This window comes from Scylla paramamosain, chromosome 16 (assembly GCF_035594125.1).
Source record: "Scylla paramamosain isolate STU-SP2022 chromosome 16, ASM3559412v1, whole genome shotgun sequence".
Lineage (NCBI taxonomy): Eukaryota > Metazoa > Arthropoda > Malacostraca > Decapoda > Portunidae > Scylla > Scylla paramamosain.
In genome coordinates, this window is record NC_087166.1 from 3,332,501 (window position 1) to 3,351,281 (window position 18,781).

Genomic DNA, 18,781 nt, shown 5'->3' on the forward strand with positions numbered 1-18,781 from the left:
GGCCACACGCTACTTCATCACGCCGCACCTGCTCTCCGCTCTCCCATGGCTCATAATTATTCCTTACGCCAAACTATGATAAATATTTTTTTTCTAAGATAACTTCGATGGAAAGAATAGGGCGTGTCATGTGATCCCCCCTCGTCAGTATATTTATTTTGTGTATCGCCCACCCGGTTATTGCTATTCTTATACTTGCGCTGCCGTCTCTATTATCCCCGTATAGTCGGCGTGCTTGGCTGCCCCTGGGTGGTGGTGGGCCTCGTTGTGATGCCAGACACTCCCTCATTGCCAGTCGGGTGGCGTCTGCTACTCCAGCTCATGCTTGTTATTTGTAACACATTACCATCTTCCTGGACTCTCGGTTTGTTCAGATCCTTCCAGAGACGAGTACGATCCCCACTGACCTTTCCATAGAAAGTTGCTCGTTGAAGTCTCTCGCCCCGTCTGGGCTGGGCTGGCTGATCATTAAGGTGCTGGCTGGCGATGCTGCCGTCACTACGTCACTCGAATAAATTTTCCTCCTCCCTCTTTTACTAGCTCCTTGAACCATCGCCTCTGCGTCCCCCTACTGTGAGTTGAATATCCTCCTTCGCCGCTCTGCACTCAGCTACTTGTGGATTATGCATCTTTTATAGTGACGTTAGGATTTATTAACCCATTGTTCTCTTTTGAATACATTCTCATACGTAGATTGCAGTCTTTATACATATATATCTCAAATTATCTTTGTTATGATTAAGGACTTTATTCTTCATCTCACCCATTGTTTCTTTGACGCACTTAAAGCTTTCATGTGAGTCTCCCCTTGAGAGGATGTGTAATTTCTTTCTTTTCTTTTGTTCCTATCAGGTGTGGTGTCCCGTCTTGCCTATTTGTTTACTGGGACTCGATTGCCTAAAAGGGGCTTCAAGTTCTAAGCGGTATCCTGCATACAGTACTTGTACGTAACGAAATGGTAAACATGTACTTTAGCTTCAGTTCCACATCACTTGCCCCAGAGTTCGCTGTTCACATAGAAGCTTTATCTTGCTGACTAAGAGAATCCTTTGTTATACTATGCAATGGAGTTTTATATTGCAAAAAAGCGTAATGTTAATGAGCGTAATATTATACACGTACCTCTGCAGAAACGTCGTGTTCCGGAAACGGATCTCCCATTATACCCCAGCAGGAAGTCTATAAAACCCAAAATGCACTTTCATTTTCATCCATGCAAGAGATAAGCTCTGGGATCGAATATTCGTCATCGTATTCTCCTTGATGTGTCTTCTTTAACAATCGTGCGAGTGTCCTTGTCAGTCCCAGGAGCCCAGCGTGGAGGTGCACTGCAGTATAACTTGTTTTTACGACCTTTGCTGTGGATGTTCTTAATATTCCCCACGAGACAGAGGAAGAGGAGTGAGCGTGTGTATGTTTGTGTGTTCGTATGTGTGAGCACACCCCCTTGTGACTTTTTATTGTCGGTATTTCAATCTATGTATTTAAGTGTGTGGTACCCTAAGTAAGCATGTATGAATGCCAATTAGTATGCATGTACGTTGCTCCATTTTTTTAACAGTACTAATGTCCACTTATGTGAGGGGAATGAACCATGCCCATACAGATTCATGTAATGTGTTTGTAAGCGGGCCACTCGATCACGTAGGTATGGCTAGAGAGGCCACGGCGGCTGTGATGCTGGTCGTGCTAACCTCTAAACCCCGTGGCTCAGCGTGTGTGGATCGGTCAAGGGTGGTGTTGATGGTAGTGGTGGTGGTAGTGGTTGGTGGACGGTGGTGGTGGTGTTGGATGATAGTAGTGGTGGGTGGAAGTCGTGGGTGGTGGTAGTGGTGGTGGTGGTGTTGGCAGCGGTCAGCCTTCCCTGGGTGTTCAACATCGATTAGGTGACAGGTGCCTGGCCGCCACCTTTTACGAGAGACGCACGTGGCCCGTTTTATTACCTCGCTTTCCTATGTAATTCATGAGCTGTGTCTCCACTCCCATGTGATTCCCATCCAGCACTGCCGCCACGATTGCCTGACTGGGAGCCTAAAATCCTGTTAAGAGGCGAAGTAATGTTAAACGGCTATTATTTATGCCCGCCTCAGATGTTTGATGTTAATGAACTCCTGTGATTGAGCTAATAAGGCTTTTGTCTCAGGTTTGATAGGAAGGATTGCTCAGTATTTGACAGATAACGAGCCTGGATATCGCACCTTAATGTATATATAATTTAATCATAACTTCTGCGACACGAGGCACTGGCTGCATTACCAGTTAACTGTAAATAAATTATTGCAACGCTAAATGGATCGTAGGTAACACTGGATAATGATATTTGGTTGCATTTTTTTTGTATTCCTAAAGTACATTACATTTTTGGTGATTTGAATCGAGGTATTAACAATTGTTGGGAGTCTGTTTTTCTACTAACATATGTATTTATTTTTCTTATTCTTTTACTTCCTCTATCTTTACCCGACAACGTATGGAACACCCCGTTCTTGACACGAATGCGTCTCATGATTCACCGTCACAGTGACTGACTCGGTTGCTACATCAGCTGCAGGAAAAGCCATCAGGACAGCACGCAATATACGAGTTGTGTAGATGAGTCGTAAAGCTGGATTTTCCTACGTCATAAAATCGAACGCTATTATATCGACAAGACGCCCTTCAAACTTGAATAATTAAGATAGGGAAAGAGTTACTAGTTCTTTTTTTTTTATGAGACAGCATCCTGATTTACGAGTCGATTGTTGCCTGACGTACGCTGTGTGTTACGAAATCATGCGTGTGAGTCTCGAAAAAATACGTATCCATGTGTGTATCATGCGCACCTCAAACGTGTACACCTGATATCAACACCACACACACACACACACACACACACACACACACACACACACACACACACACACACACACACACACACACACACACACACACACACACACACACACACACACACACACACACACACACATTCATACACACACAAGCGTACAAACAAACAAACAAACAGTCATATTTTACATAAGGTATAGACAACATTAAAGAATCGAAGAAAATGGATACTCAGGCAGACAGATGAGCAATGACACACACCATCATGACGTGCTGAACCAGGCAAGCATGAGCAGCACAAGCAAACACTTTGAGGCGAGCTGGGATACAACATACACTGAATGAGAGAGAGAGAGAGAGAGAGAGAGAGAGAGAGAGAGAGAGAGAGAGAGAGAGAGAGAGAGAGAGAGAGAGAGAGAGAGAGAGAGAGTGGTGGGTGTTTAGAGATACATTTAAATATACATCGCACACGAATAGGCAAATTAAGAACATGCACATAAAAGAAGATTTAAGAACACTTTGTTTAAAACATTGATTTATGGATCAATACCAACGAGAGAGAGAGAGAGAGAGAGAGAGAGAGAGAGAGAGAGAGAGAGAGAGAGAGAGAGAGAGAGAGAGAGAGAGAGAGAGAGAGAGAGAGGCATTTCTAAATCAAGACAATAGGCTGCGAACTAATCCATTTAGAGTGGTATCGAGTCGTCCTCTGGGTGCCTTGAACAGCGCTTCAACTGTTAGTGTAACGACGCCGCGACGCGAGAAATAGAGACAAGGGTTCCCGAGGCCTCCTGCTCACATCCTCCCGAAGGCACCGAAGGAGGATGACGCGAATTGATACTGTCGAGACGGATGCCCTCAGAGGACATCTTGATTTTGCTGCTTTGTAGAGTGAGGATGGAGTGAGCGAGCGAGCAAGGGAGCGAGGGAAGGAGGGGGCGCCGGGAAGAGGGAGCGAGATCATATATTAAATGGAATCTTGGCGTGAGGAGGTGGAGGAAGAACGATTTAAATGGAGGAGTGAGGGTGGAAGGGGAATGGAATGTCAAGAGCCAAGAGTGAAAAGCGAGGAATGTGAGAAGTGATTAATCGACGGAAAGTACGTAGTAGTGAAAGTGAGAATGATAAAAGAACACTAAGAAAATACTGAAGGTGCATAAAATCAATAGAAAATAGAGACTTTAGTAAAAAAAAAAAAAAAAAAACAGGAAGGGAAGGGAAGCTCTTAGTTAACGTTTAAATGGATGAAACTTCATGTCATCTTTTTAGTGTTCAGTGTAAGCGAGATAAATGGAAAAACGCCTTCTGGGAGTGAAAACATTTTACAGAAACATTCCGGACTTCACGGAGGCTTGAGGGCACGTTGCGAAAACATTTAAGGCCACGCATCCGAGGCACATGTAGCGTACGAGTATACCACTTGTGCGCCGCGACCCACAATGCAAACTGGCGACTGTTGTAGCTGCAAACGGAGCGTGAGGGCGTGTAGTGGCCAGTGCGGTGCTTTGCCTGTGAGGTTTGAGTTATTAAATATTGTTGTGACTGTTTTATCTCTTAACTGTTTCCTCCCCTCCGCACCGGGATTGGAAAACGTATACACTCTAAGATTTATGGGACAGTTTCTATTTTTTGTGAGCGCGATATCTTCTCTCGGTTATGGCGTACTGAATGATTTTTGTGCTAAATGGCTGGTGTGTGTGTTCGTGTGTGTGTGTATGTGTGTGTGTGTGTGTGTGTGTGTGTGTGTGTGTGTGTGTGTGTGTGTGTGTGTGTTTGAAGGTAAGTCATCGTGAATTATGTGGTTTGTTTGTTTGATAATGCATTGTTATGGTGCAGCATATTAGGGCAGTTCAGAAAGCCTTGCCCGGCGGTTACACAAGGAAACTCTTCCACTGATGGCGACTTATAGGCCTTTGTCGTGCAGTATTTCACCTTCATCATTGTTAATTGAATTACTGGACGGTCATTCTGTTTGAAGAGAGAGAGAGAGAGAGAGAGAGAGAGAGAGAGGAGAGAGAGAGAGAGAGAGAGAGAGAGAGGAGAGAGGAGAGAGAGAGAGACGAGAGAGAGAGAGGAGTCATCAATGTATTGAATACTATAAAAGTGATCGCCAAAAGTCAGTCACGCAAACAGACACTTAACGCCCGCAAACGCATGCACGGAGGAGCAGGTGCACAGACACGTGCACACAGCCGTACATACACGTGCATACTCCATACACATATATGCACCATATACAGTTGTGAACTATCGATACCTGTATAAAGCGTTAATATTCTCAATTGCCGTGAACGCTTCAGATACAAATGAACATTGCGTATTTACACAAGCTCTTTACACCCTCATCCCACGCTCCTACACTCACACTCACAGACGGGCACGCACGCGCATTATACTGTAATATCGCGTGTGGCTGTCATGTGTTGCCAAAAAAAAAAAAAAAAATATGGACGCGCGATATTTTCAGGTGATATAAGGTAATGATACCAATTACGTGGTAATTATTAATAATTAGGCTTGACAGTCTCGTAATTGTACCTTAAAATCAAAGACGAGCAAAAGTGATTACACCTCACATTACATAAGAAGACCAAGCCCCATTATGATATTTACTGGAGCTCTCCTTCACAACGTGCCGCCTATTTTCTTTACAAACTTGGGAAGATCACTCTGTATGTAATTCAATTTTCACAATTTTCTACGAAAGTAAAAAAAAAAAAAGTGGAACCTCCAGGTCACAGTTCATTGCGTCACGTATGAGTCATGTGACTTTGTTTCCTCACCGCGTTATTTTTACTGTCAAAAAAAAAAAAAAAGTTCATTTCTACGAAGTATGGCTCACACGCCTTCTTTACTCACATTTGTAAGTCAAGCGTTGAAAAAAATGCATTGAAACAGGAAACTATAAATTATGTAAAAATGGAACGATGGGAGGGACGCCCCTGGTGTATATCTATGGAGTCTTGCTTCCAGAGTCACCCAGTAAAGCCTGAGGAAGCAATATAACGGTAAGGCTTTTAGGGGGACGACAGTTTAAAGAAGACAATATGGTTCTCGGCTCGTTAAATTAAAGACTCTCTACTTTTAATCACAATGAAAGCTTCAGAGTCTTAAAGAAACAGCGCCCGATAAGAAGACTCGTTTTGTTGAGTCTTTAGAAGGCATAAATTTCCCCCAGGATTCTTTTTATATGTTCGCTTCTTTCTATCTCCTGTTTTGTTTTCCTCCTCTTCTGTTTTGCGATCTGGCTTGGCTAACTCTGTTTTTAAGCCGATAAAATAATGCCGGGAAAAATATACGTGTGCAATTTCTTTCTCCATACCATTTCTTGGATCTCTCTCTCTCTCTCTCTCTCTCTCTCTCTCTCTCTCTCTCTCTCTCTCTCTCTCTCTCTCTCTCTCTCTCTCTCTCTCTCTCTCTCTCTCTCTCTCTCGGTGTGTGTGTGTGTGTGTGTGTGTCTGTGTGTGTGTGTGTGTGTGTGTGTGTGCGTGTGTGTGTGTGTAAGCCAGTCAATCTATCCTTCATTCATTCACTTATTCATTCAGTGATTCAGTCAGTCAGTTAGTAAGTCATTCAGTGAACCATTTAGTCAGTCAGTTTTTCTGCCTTTCTGTGTAAGTCTCTCTCTCTCTCTCTCTCTCTCTCTCTCTCTCTCTCTCTCTCTCTCTCTCTCTCTCTCTCTCTCTCTCTCTCTCTCTCTCTCTCGCTCGTCGGCTGGTCTGTCTGCCTGGGTCTGGATGTTTGGTCAATGCAGCGTGACGAATTTGCGGCCATAAAACAGGTCTCTCAGTGTCTTGGGTGCTAGAAGGGTTGGGGCCTTGAGTGATCACCTGGGCCTCGCTCCGCTCACCTCCTACCTCGCCTCACAAAGCATCGTCTCCATCAACTCACTAATACACGGGTGATATTTTTTTTTTTCTTGCCTCATGTAAATACAAATCACAAGGTTGTTTGGTGCTTAAATGTTGCTGTAAAGAGATAAGTAGCTCGCGTGTTTTTACAGTGACTGACTTGTCTTGGTTTTTATCAAGTTCGTTCAAGAGGTGTTGAATTCGATGTATTCTGGAAAAGGATGTAGTTTTAAGTATCGGCGGTGGTATGAAGAACAGCGTGCATCCACCAGGCTCAGCTCAGGGGGAAGGAGGGAGGGAAGGAGGGAGGGAGCGAGGGCAGAGGGAAGGGGCTGCTGACGGGGGGGGGGACTTAACGTTTTCAAAAAGTCACTATTAGCATTCAGAGATAAATAATGTGAAATTTCTATCACAGTCTGTATTATCTATCTCTTCCTCTTTTTATTCTCCCCAGAGAGGATGTTATTACCGCGTGCAGATGGAGTGAAATTATCATGAATATTAAACGCATGTTAGTCAGGACTGGTGCTGCCGCTGCTGCTGCGGGAGAACGAGGTTGGTAGTACTGCCTCAAATACACTAGGAACGATTTTAATCAAGCATCTCATCGGAATGTCTGTCAGTTGTGATCGTATCTCTTTGTTTTTTGGATTGATTTAATGGTGCACACATGCCACGAGCGGACTACTACATGACAGTTCCTCTATAGGTGTCATTAGTCACTCATCTATTTTGGGAGTGAAGTTTTGACGTATTCCTTTGTTAGGGACGAGTATGCTTGTGTGCTTGTGCCTGTAGGAGGAGACGACGTCCTGCTTTCCCTTCCCACACTAATAGACGAAGAGGCGTAGAAAGTGAAATGCTTGACCCTGAGACGCCTTAAGTAAAACCACATGATGGAAGGGAAAAAATCGAGAGCCCAACCCTTTCCCTCCTCCGGGCCACACACAAAAAAAAAAGCAATGCAGCCGTAAGCCTTTAGGACCGATACTGTGCTTTTCCCTTTCCCTCCCTGTTACCCCTTACGTCCACTCCCGCCTCTCCCCGTTTCCCTCCCGTCCCCCTCTGCCCGCCCTTTCCCCGCCACTCCTATACTGTCCATGTGAGAGCGTTTTTATTCCTCCCACATCCGACACGGTTGACAAGAGTATATTACTGGTCCTTTTCCACTTTTTCCTTCCGTTTTGCTACACATGCAGTACCCAGATGTTGTCATATTTTATACAGTTCACCCGCTGCCTTCGTTTCACAAGTGCAATGTCAAATAAATCACACTAGATGTACGCCTTGTTACTAGATGCCTTGAGTCCTGACCGCTTTAGTTTTTAACCCTTTCCTCTCCCACACTTTTTTTTTTTTTATGTCTACCCGCGTTGAAAAAAAAGTTTACCGCGAGGATGGCAAAAAATAGGCCGGTGAAGCTCTTGGCGAGGCTGCCGTCTCATGAATATTCAAATCTGTGCTCTGATTGGTTGTTTGCTGAGTGATGGACAGAAGGAGAGAGTGTCGTGTCCTGTGTGTCCAGTCTCTGTGTGTGTGTGGGAGAAGGACTGCTGGAGGAGTGTGTCTTTCTGTCTCTTTCTCTTTGCAGGTGAGTCTCCTTGTAGGGGAGTGAGTGTAGGTGGCGAGAGCATAACTAAGTGTGGCCTGATGGTAATGGCTTGTGAATGGCCATTTTATGTCAAGTGTGGGCGTGTGAATGTCCACCTGTGTGTGTGAGTCTGTGTGTGTGTGTGTGTGTGTGTGTGTGTGTGTGTGTGTGTGTGTGTGTGTGTGTGTGTGTGTGTGTGTGTGTGTTTTGTGTGCAGGTGTGCGTACGAGTGCGGCTCCGTGCATAGCCCTGAGAGTGTATCGGGTGTGGTAATCTAGGGACGTGTGCTGTGTTCAGAGTGCGCATGAACTTTGAATATCGCTTCCCGTGTATGTTGGAACTCTGCGATACCTGACGGATGTAGCAAGTGAACAGTGGGGTATTCAAGTGCACCGCCCAGTGTGTTGTATATATATATATTCCTGCCGTACATGTCGCTTGTTTAGCATTTAGCACACGTAAGACATACAGTACCCATAAAATAAAGATAAGAATTTGTAACACTTACTCTCTCACACCTTGACTGCATTAACCATCGGAGAGAGAGTGAAAATAATAATAATAATCATAGATCGGTAATATGGAAATAAGTGAACAGAATAACGTTACTCGCCACACACACACACACACACACACACACACACACACACACACACACACACACACACACACACTGTGAATTAGCACCTTCAGCATCCTCTCTCCCTGTCCTTTCCTTCCTCCATGCACCATCAACATGCACAAGCACACATAGTCTTCCTCGGCAGCTGCTTCTCTTCCATGCGTGTCTCCAAGGAAATATATTTGGCGTCCACGGTGTATATAGATCCTGCATTACCTCTACGCGCCAGAGTTCGTACAGCATCTGAGGAAAGGGAGGCGCTCTAGGGCAAGCCGTTCATCGTGGTTGGCATACAGTCCCTGACATCAGACAACGCTCCCTGGCAATCGATCCCGGGCAGAGAGCCAAAACCCATCGATTTGGGTGTGTGCTCAGACCAAGCATGCCTTATTCACACTCGCTGGAACAACCACACACACACTCACACACCATTACAGACACAAACAGACAGCCCCGTGCACAGCGCCACACGCACTCACTTCTATCTACCGACCTACCTACCTACACACACACACACACACACACACACATAAACGTACAGAGGGCACTGACATGTTCACAAAGAGTCAGTAAAGAGTTATGCGGCTTTTCCTTTGTACATTTCACCCGCAATACACAATTCTTTGAAACGTGTAATTACGAAAGCCAATATACACGTAATATACAATGAACAAACTTACATGTGCTCGTGAATGTGTGTGTGTGTATTTGTCGTATATATGCTGCGCAAACACACTTTCATTAGCAAATAAAAGTGCACTTACACAAACACACAAATATGCAAGTGGAATAGTTTAAAGGCCTTCACAAATATTTGCTGAGGAAACTCGCATGTAGCAAACACACACACACACACACACACACACACACACACACACACACACACACACACACACACACACACACACACACACACACACACACACACACACACACACACACATCTGTAGCACATGGGAGGTGAGTTTAGTTCCTGTTCCTCTCGCTACTAAATGTCTGGCGAAACTTATGTTTATAGCAGTCTCTTTTTTTCTGTTGCATATATTCATTACCAAAGTTTCGTTTACTCGCTTCGGCAATAAAAGGGACGTATACCTCTTCGATATTTATGCGCTTCCTTCGTCTTCTTCTTTCCTCCTCCTCCTCCTCCTCCTCCTCCTCCTCCTCCTCCTCCTCCTCCTCCTCCTCTTCCTCCTTTTCCTCCTCCTCCTCCTCCTCTTCTTGTTTATTGTGTACGTTGCTCGATATGACTCCTTAGCAAAAAACTCACACACACACACACACACACACACACACACACACACACACACACACACACACACACACACACACACACACACACACACACACACGAAACAAAAGGATAAAGAATAAAACATAAAGAATAAAAAAGAAAAAAAAACTGAACTAAATATAGACAAAGGCACTTTACAAACGTTTTCATCTTCACCTTTACTAGAGGACCGTCCCTTACCGCCCCCGTCCCCCGTCAGCAGCGTGGCGGCGAGGGCATGTGGGCGTGTGTGTCCTCCAGGGGTGGTGGTCGCATTAGACACACCTAATTAGCCCGTCCCATGATAAGAGGAACGGAGGCAATTGATCATGTGTAATGGCGAAAATGTGCCCAGAGGGAGCAGCCCCGTCTGTCTGGGTTATGGAAGGTGTGTTTTGAATGGTGAGCCAATTATACCCGTCGCCTTCTGCTTGTGTGTGTGTGTGTGTGTGTGTGTGTGTGTGTGTGTGTGTGTGTGTGTGTGTGTGTGTGTGTGTGTTATGTATGTGTGTATGTGTTTGGAATTATGTGTATGTGTTTTTATATTTCCTGCGCTGTTGGTGGCGAGGTAGTTACGACCATCGCCTTGTGTCGTTTGTATGTACTCGTATGTATGTATGTATGTATGTATGTATGTATGTATGTAAGTTTGTTGTGTTGTTATGTATGTTTGCGCGTGTGTGTGTGTGTGTGTGTGCCAGGTTTTGTATGAGTGTATGCGTGTACTTCCAGGTATGATTGTTTATTGCGTGATGAGGCAGTTATGACCGTCGTCCTCTACTTATATTATGTATGTATTTATGTATGTAATGTGTATCTCAAGTCCTGGTGCTTTTAGTTACATATCCTGCACTGAAGGAAGTAAAGTGTTCTGAAGAAATACTAAATAATTTAATATCTAATCAGAACCTTAAATGTAATTCAATGGAATTTTTTATTATTATCATTTTTTATTATCCATATTTCTAGCATTTACTTGTCATTGATTTCAGTACTTAAGTCACACCATATTTCAAATCCCCGTCTTGTGCCTCGTGGGTTGCGTTGAAGCTAGTGATGGTGCTGCAGTGATGGTACTCTAGTCAGATAAGCCATAGGTCCTCTCCCTTCCCTTGCTATCCTCTATGAAGCACAAATCACACTCCATTAATACACGCGATCCATGTCCACATTTCTCGACTCATTAATGTGGATGCGAAGGAGTCATAAAAAAGCATCACAATAATCAGCCTTTGTCCGCCGGAAGATCCCCCTTTTATTGCGATTAATGGAACAGACGACACATGACGAGGAATAAACGGGGTCTAGTTAACTTAATGGCTGAGTGGCGGAGTGGTGGTGTGGTGGTGTGACCTCGCGTACTGCCCACCTGCACGGCTTTGTTTGGTCACCGGCTGAGGTATTCGGAAGTCATTAAGGGATCTGGTGGCGCTGTAATCGATGGTGACGTGACGCGGTATCGAATGAGTTGCTGTATTTGCTCCTTGAAGAGTTATAGTGATGACAAGGGAGCCGTTTTAACTTCAATGTTATAGGTATTCAGTGCCTTTTTTCTATTTAAACGCCTCTTTTTTTTTTTTTTTTTAACTAGCTGAGGATTATTTGCAAAGATGAAATTCTAACGAGGCATCTCCCGGGATTAATGAGCGCGGCACACGTTACGGAAGCGCTAATCTGCCTCCCACATACGCGCAGTCTCATAAAAATTTAATGAAGGTGCTTAACTGTGGAGGAAAGCTTTGGAACTGAGGGCAGCGCTGCCTCTCTGTTGTTCACGTCGCCGAGAAGACGTATTGCTTGTTGATTCCTTGTCGCGTTGTGAGAAATACTTTTTGTAATTTAGTCTTGTTACTATTTTTTTTTTTTTTTTTTACGTTTTTGTAGTTTGATGATAGATTGTTGCAGTGTTGTACAAATTACGTTTATTTTTTATTCAACAAACTCTTGATGCATTTTTTTTATTTTAATAATGAGCATAAATAAAAAAAAAAAAATGCAGGTGGCTTTCAGAACCAAAACCAAACACCGTTTATTTTTAAACATAAAGTGCAGACGGAGTAAAAATTCACCCACTTACCACCCCGTCACCAGCCCGTGCGTGTCACAAGTTCATATCATAAATTCACAAAGGAACCATTCTGCGGTGCAAAAACAGCTGGTGAATAGGTAGTACGCTAAACCTGAAGGAGGGACGCGTAGCTGAGACGCATTTACTCTATAAACGATATTTCGGTTTAGTGGTACTGATGGGATTCAGATGGTTGTGCTAATTTGGCGGCGGTATTAGCGGCGTGGCGGAGGGAGGCGAGGGAGACGCAGCCAAGGCCATGGGGGACGAGGAAGTCTAAGGGAGAGGCAGGGAAGGGCAGGGGAGGCACGAAGGGCGGCCCTCCCCAGGCTGTCACGAGGGAGAGAGCAAGACTTGTGTGGCTGGAATACTTCGTGACCTTTCGTGTTCTTAGACTGTCACCCGCGCTCGATTTGTGGCTTGGTCTTGCCCCTCAGACATGCTTTTTTTTATCTGATTCCGAAGAAGTTCATGATTAAATGTTGATTATACAATGGTGACGACGAGGAGAATGGTGGTAATGATGATGATGATGATGATGATGATGATGACGATGATATGATGATTATAACGATGATGAAGGAAAGTGGTCAATAAACAAGACCATGTATTAGAAACGTGAATAGTGAGAGGCGTTCTTTTCAGTCTTATTTAGAAAAGTTCATGATAGGACGGTGATGATAATGATAATAGTGGTAGTAATCATATGGTAATTTTGATAATGACTACAAAAAGCACGTGCACAAACAAATCCGTGATAGGAAATAAAAAATATAAGAGAAAATATGAGGTGTGAATCCCCATAGACACTGGTGGAGTATTTCAGGTATCATAATTATGTGCTGTAATTATACCACTTTAATGCCATAAATGCCCATCAGTCAGATATTTCTCACATTTCATCTCGAACAGGTTTCCATCGCATCATTTTTCCACGTGTGCTCGGATTCAGGAATATTCGCGTCTCCAGTATAACTCTATTTAATTATGTATATTTTCCGTTGAAACCAATTAATTTCGTAGATCACGCCATACAAAACGGTGCTTCAGTTTTGTTTATTTTAACTTAAGAATGTTTTTATTATTACTGCTGTTATCATTTTTATATTGTTATTATTATTACTATTATTATTATTATTATTATTATTATTATTATTATTATTATTATTATTATTCTGTAAGTATTGAACATTTTTTTTTTCTGTCTTGATTGTTTTCCTATTCATAATCTTTTTAAACCCAAGTTTTTCAGTGTCTTTACTGATTCTTGTGTTGACATTTTATTCTTCCTTTCTTCTCAAACATCTAACACTACCATGATGTCCCTCTGACTATCTCCATTTCCAGCACCATGTTTTCAGTTTCTCCTACGATATATCTATTACCTAGCAACTGTACTTTTACCTTTAACTTTTATTCAACCTTTATACTCAAAGACCTTTTCTCTTGGCCACCTTCCACCACTGAAGCCTCGACCTCCACTACCTGACCGCAATCTTCTCTCACCCTACCTCCTCGCCGGCCAGTGATAACGTTAATAAGTTGTTGCTTCAGAAGGTCAAGATACCAGCCAGGCAAGGCAGGAAGGGAGGGAGAGAAGATTGGGGGGAAGTTGGCTGGGAGAGGGAAGGGAGGGAGAGAGGGCGGGGATGGGCGGGGTTGGCTGGGAAGAAGTGAAGGAGAAGTGGAGTTGGAGGTTCACAGGAACTTCTTCCCCACTCCTTGATGTATTGCTTCCTAATTTATTTACACATTTTTTTTTCTAGCCTCGTGCGACTCTCCCCTCCTAAAAGAAATCCTTACTTGCTTTAAGTAGTCGCAAATTATGTTGATTTATTCGCTTGTATGATGATGGAATAATGAAGGATAATACTTTCTGGGATATTACTTCAGTGTATTTGCGAAAATGACCTTGGATTTATGGAGATAAGAAATTATAATGCATGTATTACGAGATCAAGTCTTGGCCAGTGGGTAAAAGTTGGGGAGGAAGAGAGGCAGGACGGGGGGGAAAGAGGAAGGGAGGGAGAGAAGGGTGGGGGGAGAGGCGTGCTTGAGACCCCATAATCAGCGTCGTAGGTGGCGGGTCGTCGCTGGAAATGGGGTCGTGACTTTTTTCTTTTTCTCCTTGTTGAATCTAATTTTCCATTATCTTTGGTGTCCCCCGTTCTTAGATAAGTCTTGATTTCTTTTATAATTATTCCCTGTATGAGAAGTGTATGAAAGTTTTTTTTTTCCCTCGCAATTGAGTATTTCAATATTTATTTTCTTATTATTTGATGAGTATGGATTTGTTTAATGTTCTTGGTTCTTTCATAAGTCTTGATGGCTTTTAATACTATTTCCTATATGAGAAGAGAAACCCATCAAAAGTTCCGCTTCGTTACTGGATGTTTAAATGTTTATTGCTTGTTAATTGCTTAATATCTATTTGTGATTCAGAAGCTTTCAGTTGGATTTTGTTTTATAATTAATGTGCTTTCTTGAATGGTTTTAAAGAGTCTCGAATGGCCTCTTTCAGTCGTCATGGTCATCATTGGCTTCACGATGAGCTGTGAGTTGTCAGGAAGTGAACCATTACTATATTAGACCGTAAGAGGGTCACCACCACCACCACCACTACCACGCTATCTGTGCCGTACCTACTTGGTGTGAATTTTCACGGATTAGTCACGATATATATATTATCGGCTCCATTTATCCATAATTACCATTAGTAATCACCCGCAATTATTACAAATTATTGGTATAAAATTGTGGTACGTTACTTTTTCATGGAGTTAATAAGTATGGATTGATGAGTTCATATTAAAAAAAAAAAAAACTTAAAATATTTAGCGTGTATATATCTGTGTATTATATACTTTTACTATAACATTATCAGGTACTAGTGTTACAGTTCCGATACTTTGGAGATCTATATGAAGAGAATGCGGGATTGAATTTACGTATAAGCGAAACTTACAAAAGCTTTAGAGTAAAATTTTCAGAGAGTAAGTGTATGAAGAGTTTGTAGCGCAGTATCATACACTCTATATGTAGTACTGAGGAGGTGCTCACTAACACCCAGGAGGTACAGGGAACCAACCAGCCTTCACCCAGCTGCGATGACTGAGGCTTTCTCTCTCACCGATGTATGTTAGTCGCAATCAGCACACACTAAGAGCACCTTTAGTCATAGAAGTCTAAGTGAATAATGAATTTATAGACTATTTACTGATTCTTAAATATAAAAAGCGCAGTATTTGAAAGCCTGGATCTTACAAATGACGTGCGATAGAAGTGTATATAATTTGATTATTTTATATAGATAAGCCTGCAAGTTTTTACTAAGACAGGTTTCTTTTCTGCCTTATTATTTTTCGGTCGAGACTTTAAAGGTTACTCGAAATCAAGATTATAGTTTTCACTTGGTGTGTGTGTGTATGTGTGTGTGTGTGTGTGTGTGTGTGTGTAATCCTCGGTCAGCACGCATGTATATATGTATGCCTGTTTCTGCTTACCTTTGCCTACTAGTTACGATTGTATCAGCGAGCCTTTATCTCTCTCTGTATGTGTTTTCACTTTTGTTTATGTTCTTATCCATCCACTGCTTTAACTTTCTATTTTTTCCCCCTGTTCGTACACATGTAATTCTCTTCTCTCTTGTAGTTATTTCCTTCGTGTTCATGCGCTTAATTTTGATTTTTTCCCCCTTTTTCGCTTTCGTATTTTTTACTTTGGCTAAATTTTCACGTTCCATCGGGCCGGGAATATGTACACATTTCCTCCCCCCTTGTCATTACCAAAGGACGTGGGAATTACACGTTTCAACATTTTCTTTATTAATTTTCTTATTTCAGCCTCTTTTCCAAAATATTCTGTTACCAGCGAAATTCTCTCGATACAGACTTGCTTGTATTTAAGACTGAGAGGACTGGAAATATTTAGAAACACCAGCACTGGAAGGTTTTGAAGCGGCGAGATAACAAAGATACGGATCCTGCGTTCTGGATTAGCTGGATTCTCTCTCTCTCTCTCTCTCTCTCTCTCTCTCTCTCTCTCTCTCTCTCTCTCTCTCTCTTTTTTGGCGAAGTATTAACTTGGCTTATGGAGTAGCGCGTTTCACGGTCTTTCTGGTTCGCTCTTTTTTATTCAGTGGTGTGAGTTTTATACTTTTAATATACGTTTATAATGCATTCCTAATTTTCCTATGGGGTTGCCTCTGTATGTACTAATTTCACTGATTAAGTTTCCATCAATGTGATGATATTACTCCCCTAAAAATAAGTCATTTTTCATATATATAATTTAATTTCATTCGCTTTCGAGTGTTTTCCGCTCACTTTTACCTAATTTCCCCCCTTCTCTTCTATGTACTTCGTGCCTTTTTTTTTTTTTTTCCTTTACTTTCGCCAACTTTCCTCCCTCTTTCCTCCCCACTGCACACTGCCAAGCTCACCTATATATTACACGGTACCAAGCCTTCACAATCCTTCCTCCAATCCTCCTTCCATCTCTCCATCCCTCTCTCTCTCCCTCCCTCCAAACTTTTAACAAGGCAACAGGGGGAAAGCTAAGCGAGACGGGAGCTTTCCATACTGTTACATTGTTTACGGCGCTACGATATTGGGAGAGGGGGGAGAGGGGCGGGGAGAAGGAAGAAAGGGAGAGAGAGGAGAGAGGAGGAGGGTAAGGGCAGTGAAGGAAAGGGAAAAAGGAGATAGGCAATAGGAAGGGAGAGTGAGGGAAAGAGAAATGGGAGAAAAGTGAAAAATAAGTTACAGAAAGAGAGAGAGAGAGAGAGAGAGAGAGAGAGAGAGAGAGAGAGAGAGAGAGAGAGAGAGAGAGAGAGAGAGAGAGAGAGAGAGAAGGGGATTAAAACCATGCAGAATTGAATATAAAAGGTAAGGGTGAGGAGGTAAAGAGGAAAAGAGAGAGAGGGGAAGGAAAGAAAGGGAGGTTGAGTGTGCTGGAAGGGAGGGTGAGGTAAACGGGCGAAGTAGTCGGCAACAGAGGTTTAAAAGGCATTGAAGGGAAAGAAGAGTGTAAAAAAAAAGCAACAAAAAGTGAGGAGTATTGAGAGAAGAGGAAGAAATCTAAATAAAGAACTTGCATTGTTGCGAAAAAAAATAAAATAAATAAATAAAGAGAAATGTGATACGTAATGGACCAAGATACGTTTCTGGTGTAAAATATTCCAGGTTAGAAATGAATATGATAAAACTTAAAGAATAAATCAGAATAAAAGAAAAAAATATATATAGAAAGACGGGGAAAGGAAAATATGAGAAGTAGTAAGCAAGGTATACATTGATTTAAACACAACTGTTTGTTCTAAGTTGTATAGTAATTTCCTTTAAAGAAAATCATGTTTGTTTTGCGAAAATGTAAAAAAATTGATATAACGATCATAGACGTTTTTTAAGGATGAAAAATGCGTTGCGTCAGAAATTTGTCGGTGGAAGAAAGAAGTTTTGTTAAGTTGCAAATTTGAGACGAGCCGTGGGATGTACCTCCTTCATATGAGAGAGAGAGAGAGAGAGAGAGAGAGAGAGAGAGAGAGAGAGAGAGAGAGAGAGAGAGAGAGAGAGAGAGAGATAATGAACCAGACACGAATACTTAAGGGCGCGGCGTGTGGCTGACAGCGCCACCACACCACCGCCTTCAGGTTCATGTTGTGTGGTGCTCCTTGGAACCCACGGACATCCGCTTCCATTTGCAAGCATTCATTAAGTGGCGACGCGTTAACCATCTTTATGTGTCTTTGTGGCAGCAGTGATGGCGAGGTAATGAAGGTTTAGGGGCTCCAAAACCTCTTCCTTCTTTGAACAAATATTAACTCTTGCTTATAATCTTGTGTTCCTGATTTCATCTTAATTGCTACTTTCTATATCGCGTCTTCTTTGTAGCGCACGAACTCGTTGTCAAGTTATATTGCTTTGGGTAAAAAATAGTGAGATTTGAGGAGTGAAGTGAACGCTTTGCTTATAGTTATGCTGCATGTGACAGTCACCTTAATTGATAGCTGATTTTGCATCGCTTCCTCCGTGCAACATACGAATTCACAGCGAATTTAAATTAGTGTTAGTACAAAGGAGAAAGGGTATTGAACTAAGTGCATTGGTCATGGTTACTACATATGACAAAAACCTTAATTAGTTGCTACTTTCTCTGTCGCTTCTTCCTTGCGACTCACGAGCTCGCAGTTAAGTAAAAGTACTGGTAGTGAAATAGAAAAGTAGTGTTGTCATTGTCTTGGTTACGGTTCCTGCAAGTAGCAAAACATTGCTAGAGTGGATCTTGGTAATGCAGATATAAAGTGCTGGTACTTTACATGCATCGCGTATGAGCAACACACTTATATTCAGTAGAGACAGAACATAACATTCATCCTTAGACATATGAAATACAGTCGTTGTAAGGAAAGCACTCTGATGTGAATGGTCTTTACAGGCATTCGCTCTTAACTCTCTGTGATCATCGGTGACGACAGGAACAAAGAGTACCTAAGAGAGTACCGCAAGGATTCACACCAAAACGTGACGTGACATAACACTTAAAGCCACTC

The 18,781-nt window shown here is 42.5% G+C and overlaps 1 protein-coding gene and 1 long non-coding RNA gene across 6 annotated transcripts in view; one reads left to right on the top strand and one right to left on the bottom strand.

Moving 5' to 3' along the window:
• Window positions 1–18,781, bottom strand: part of LOC135107895 (homeobox protein abdominal-A homolog) — a 149,305-nt gene that overhangs the window by 45,344 nt on the left and 85,180 nt on the right. The window lies entirely within an intron of this gene.
• LOC135107896 (uncharacterized) overlaps window positions 1–18,781 on the top strand; it is an 85,611-nt gene that overhangs the window by 7,383 nt on the left and 59,447 nt on the right. The gene's annotated exons all lie outside the window — the stretch shown is intronic.